Raw genomic sequence first — 5869 nt, 5'->3', positions numbered from 1 at the left:
TCAATTAGATGCCAAAACTTCGTTGAATTCGAGAAGAATGAAGCATTGCAGATAAATATAGACCTCATTGAACAAGTGCGAGAGGATGCAATGATTAGGATCAAAGCGTGCAAGCAGTGTATGACTGATGTGTCATTATTTTCTCCTATTTCTTAACCCTTTTTGCCACAATTTTAATTACTGATTAGCCTTAATTGTCAAATTAATTATGCAGTTTTATCATTTGGGCCTACTTGACTAATTTTGTGTTTTTAATATAATTTCAGGAGAATTATAAGCAATTGGGCTTGGACTTGAAGAGAGCAGACAATTTTATTTTATCAAATATTATCTTATCCAAATTTTATTTCATCTAGATTTTATTTCATCCAATCTTATCTTATCTTGTCCAGATTTTATTTTATTCATGGGCTTGGACTTAAAACAGATTTGTAAGCTTTGGGCCTAAGGACCTATATAACAGCACCAGGGTTTTAGTTTAGGGAGTTTTTTTCCGAAGAGGAGAATAATTCTAGGATTTTAGAATTCCAGTTTTTACTGTTCATGTGCACTGTTCACGTAGAATAAAATTTGTTTTCTGCAATTTCATTTCTGCTTCAACCTACAATTTTGTTTTCAACTGATTAATGGAAGGCTAAGTCTCCAGCGTTGTTTTCTCTTGAGTATCAAGTACAGCTCTCGTTGAGGTTTTGTTATTACTATTGAGTACTGATAAGTTTTTCCTCTTCACCAATTACTCTGTATTTGTTGCTACTAATCCATGCATGCTTAGTGCTTGATTAGTTGTCTCTGCGTTTAATTTACGTTCATGCTTAATGATCAGTTTCCTTCATGATGAATTGGTGTATGTGTTGCTTAATCACAAAATGACAGCCTTATGTTAATTTTCGCTTAGTAATTTAATTTAGGGTTGGATTAAGTGGTTGAACTGGTTAGGGATAAATCCTCGTAACCTAGGATAAGAGACTTGCTTGTGAATCAAGGGGAAACAACATGTTTTAAATTTTTTATTTTCTAATTAAAATTTGCTTGCTGCTTAAATTACAAAAACAAACAACCCCCTGCAATTCGTTACTGTTTTATCACTATCTATTATGAATGCTGATTGACCATTGCTCGTTGGGAGACGACCTAGGATCAATTCCTAGATACTGCATTTTTAATGTTTATTTGATTTTGGTACGGCCTCGATCAAATTTGGCGCCGTTGCCAGAGAGCAGTGGGCCAAAGGTTCATAATAGTGTTCAGTTTTTTTTGTGTGTAGCTCTGTCGTTTAGGTTGTGAGTGTGTGTTGTTTTGTTTTGAGTAGTGTTTTGATTTGCATTTCAATTGTGTTCCCTGTTTAGCGACTATTTTTAGCGACAGTTTTGCGACTGTTTCAACTTTGTGTTTTGCTGTGAACAGTAATTAGCGACTGTGAACTAGCGACTGATTTTGCAATTTAATTAGCGATTTTTGTTTTGATAGTTAGATTTTTTATTTTTGACTTATTTTTTGTGTGGTAGTTTCTTTTGATCCATATTTTGTGTGAAAAATACCAGGAGCACTTGGTGTGGCAGTATTTGAAAGAGACAAAAAATTTGGGAACTTGTTTTTAGCAAAACTTAAAACGACCATAACTTTTGCTCCGGGTATCAAAATGATTATTATTATATATGCATTTGGGGTAGAAAAAAATTTCCCATGCTGTGGCAATTGGCTAGGTCTCCCAAACTCGAAAAATCAGCTGTTCACTAAGTTTTTTTATTTTTCAAGTATTATTGTCCTATTTTTCTAAACTTTGCTTAAGTAGTTTTCATAGTTAGACTTTGAATTTTTGTTTGAAATTTTTTGTGCTATCTTTTCATGATTTTAGGGTGTTGCTCACAAAATTTCAGCTCATTTGGATATCATTTGACTATAGTTGTAGTTTTAACCCTCCCCTGGTGCTTGTTTGAGAACACATTATTTGCTGCATATAGTGCATGACTAGGGGCAATCCATGTGATTTACAACCCTTTGATCCTGAAATAGATAGAACCTTTCATAGATTAGTGAGGCATAGTGTGCATCCTGGTCATTCTGTGCATTTTGAGCATTTTGAGTATTTTGTTGCTGGTGATTCTGAATATTCTGATTTTGAGCATTCAATTACTAATTTTCATACTGAGAACATGACTCAACCTCCACCTCGTGAGAGGACTCTTAGGGAGATGGCTGCACCTGATTTCACTTATGAAAGCTTGTGCATTCAATATCCTAATGAGGGTGTTCCATATGTTCTCAAGACTGGACTAATACATTTGCTGCCCAAGTTTCATGGTCTTGCAGGTGAAGATCCTCATAAGCATCTTAAGGATTTCCATATTGTTTGTTCCACCATGAATCCCCCTGATGTCCAGGAAGATCATATCTTTCTAAAGCCCCCTGATCCTCATAAGCATTGATTATAGGAGGCGGAACCAGGTAACCAGAAAAGATCATTTTCTCGTGCCATTCATTGATCAAATGCTTGAGCGCTTGACAGGTAAGTCTCATTACTGTTTTCTTGATGGTTTTTCTGGTTATTTACAAATTCATAATGCTCCTGAGGATCAAGAAAAGACCACATTCACCTGTCCCTTTGGCACTTTTGCCTATAGGAGGATGCCCTTTGGCCTATGCAACGCCCCTGGCACCTTTCAGCGGTGTATGCTTAGCATTTTCAGTGACTTTTTAGAGAGTTGCATAGAGGTGTTTATGGATGATTTTACTGTTTATGGATCCTCTTTTGATACATGTTTAGATAGTCTGGATAGAGTTCTTAGTAGATGCATTGAAACTAACCTCATGCTGAATTTTGAAAAATGTCACTTCATGGTAGAACAAGGTATAGTTTTAGGGCATATCATTTCCAGTAGGGGCATAGAGGTAGACCCTGCAAAAATAGATGTTATTTCACAATTGCCTTACCCCTCTTGCGTGCGAGAGGTTCATTCTTTTCTTGGTCATGCAGGGTTTTATAGGCGCTTTATCAAGGATTTTAGCAAAGTGGCCGCCCTTCCACTATCCAATCTACTGCAAAAGGAGGTGGAGTTTGATTTTGATGACCGATGCAAAGAGGCTTTTGATTGCCTCAAGCGTGCGGTGACTACCACCCTTATCATTCAGGCACCTTGATTGGACAGCCCCATTTGAGCTAATGTGCGATGCATCCAATTACGCATTGGGGGCTGTCCTTGCTCAAAAGATTGATAAGCTGCATCGGGTGATCTACTACGCTTCTAAAACTTTGGATGCTGCTCAAGCAAATTACACTACCACAAAGAATGAGCTATTAGCGATAGTTTTTGCTCTTGAGAAATTTCGTTCATATTTACTTGGTACTCGTGTTATTGTTTATACTGACCATGCAGCTCTGAAGTACCTGTTGAAGAAGGTTGAATCAAAGCCTAGATTGATCAGGTGGATGCTTTGGCTCCAAGAGTTTGATTTGGAGATCCGTGATCGGAATGGTGCACAGAACCTCATGGCTGACCACCTGAGTAGGATTGAGCGTGCGTCTGAGGACTCACCCATTCGAGATGATTTTTCTGATGACCATTTGTACATTCTGTATAGTATTTCTGATTCCTTCCCCACTCCCTGGTTTGCTAATATTGTGAATTATTTGGTTGCTTCTGTTTTTCCTCCCTTAGCATCTAAAGCTCAAAATGATAAAATTAAAAGCGATGCTAAGCATTATATTTGGGATGACCCCTATTTGTGGAAGTTGTGCAGTGACCAGGTTATTAGGAGATGCATTCCAGATCATGAGATCGACTCGGTCCTGCAATTCTGTCATTCTTCCACACCAGGTGGCCATCTTGGCATACAGAGGACAGCTCGCAAAGTGCTTGACTGCGGTTTCTATTGGCCAACATCTTCAAGGATGCGCGGAGAATTTGCAGCACTTGTGAGCCTTGTCAGAGAGCAGGCGGCTCACTTTCATGGAGACAGCAAATGCCTCAACAACCCATGTTGTTCTGTGAGGTGTTTCATGTCTGGGGTATAGATTTTATCGGACCTTTCCCAGTCTCTTTTGGTTTTGTTTATATTCTCCTTGTTGTTGATTATGTTTCAAAATGGGTGGAAGCCAAACCCACCAGAACTAACGATGCTAAGGTTGTTGTAGATTTTGTTAGATCTAATCTGTTTTGTAGGTTTGGAGTCCTTAGAGCCATCGTTAGTGATCAAGGCACCCATTTTTGTAACAGATCCATGTATGCCTTGCTCAAAAAGTATGGGGTCATGCACAAAATTTCCACACCTTACCACCCCCAAACTAATGGGCAAGCTGAGATTTCAAATAGGGAGATAAAAAGGATCTTAGAGAAGATTGTGCAACCGAACAGAAAGGATAGGAGCACCAGGCTGGATGATGCTCTTTGGGCACATAGGACTGCCTACAAAGCACCTATAGGAATGTCGCCTTATCGGGTTGTCTTTGGCAAGGCATGCCATCTTCCTGTAGAGATAGAGCACAAAGCCTACTGGGCTGTAAAGACCTGCAACTTCTCTATTGATCAGGCTGGAGAGGAAAGGAAGTTGCAACTAAGTGAGCTAGATGAGATCCGTTTAGAAGCCTATGAGAATTCCAAATTCTACAAGGAAAAGACCAAGAAGTTCCATGATAGCTTGATAGCTAAGAAGGACCTCGTGGTTGGACAAAAAGTTTTATTGTATAACTCTAGGCTCGAACTCATGAGTGGTAAGTTGAGGTCAAAGTGGATTGGTCCTTTTGTGGTGACTAATGTTTTTCCTTATGGTACAGTTGAGATCAAAAGTGAATCCACAGATAAGAGCTTCAAGGTCAATGGACACCGGCTGAAACCATTCCTCATAAATCCATCCTTAGTGGATGTAGTGGTAGAGGAGACCTCCTTACTTCACCCTACTTCTCTTCCGCCATGACTTAGGGAGTTTTCTTTTTCTATCTCCTTCTTTACTTTTATTGCACTTGTCCAATTTTATTGATTGTTTTGATTTCTCTTCATCTTGTGATTGTGCTACATTGAGGACAATGTTGTTTAAGTGGGGGGGGGGGGATTGTTCTTTAATTTTGTTGATTTTGTTGGGTATTCTAGATTAATTTTGTTGGGTTTTCTAGTTTAATTTTTTTAGGTTTTCTAGGTTAATTTTGTTATTTTGGTTTTATGTTTTATGTACAACATTGCATGTTTCTCTTTGAATTATAGGTTATGTACAGGTAATGGGTAATTGTTTTTGAAATAAGAGTTTCTTGGCATTTTTTGAATTGAAATCCTTGTTTTTCTCTGCATGTCAAGTTAGTTTTGAAAGTTCGAATTAGAAGTGATAGATTTACCCTTGGTGAAAATTTGAGTCATCATTATCTATTTTATTCGGTATGTTTTGCCCCATTGATTGCTTGCACAATAGCCTTGGCTTGACTCTTGTTGATACTTCTTGCTTCACATGCATGTTGGGAGATGATTTAGGCATTTTGTTCTTATAAGCCTCTAGCCAAATGAGCCTATCTTGAATTAATTCCTTTGATAGCCCCTTTGAGCCTATGTTCCCCTTTCTTTGTTTTGAAGCTCATTACAAGCATTAAGTGGAAAACCATGATATCACCCTACCCTTAAGGAATTTTAGAGCTTTGGAATTGTTTTGGGAATAAGTGTGGGGGGGGTATGTTTCACTGGATGATATGTTTTTGTTGTCCATGCTTGATGATGTATTTTGGCCATGCTTGATGTATATACATATATTGCCTAATTGTTGTTTTATTTTTCAATTGCTTTCAATTGCTACTGCTCATGTTCGAAAAAAAATCAAAAACGAAAAAAAAAACAAAAACGAAAAAAAAAAAGAAATGAAAAAAAAAATAGAAAAAGAATGAAGTTAAATA

General features: G+C 37.8%; 1 pseudogene; it reads left to right on the top strand.

The window, feature by feature from the left end:
• Window positions 1-2835: 2835 nt before the first annotated feature.
• On the top strand, window positions 2836-4779 carry LOC114413816 (annotated as a pseudogene).
• The last annotated feature ends 1090 nt before the right edge of the window (window positions 4780-5869 follow it).

Source organism: Glycine soja, chromosome 5, assembly GCF_004193775.1.
Source record: "Glycine soja cultivar W05 chromosome 5, ASM419377v2, whole genome shotgun sequence".
NCBI classification, from domain to species: Eukaryota; Viridiplantae; Streptophyta; class Magnoliopsida; order Fabales; family Fabaceae; genus Glycine; species Glycine soja.
The sequence above is the reverse complement of the archived record's forward strand: the minus strand, read 5'-3'. Positions and strand labels throughout refer to the sequence as shown.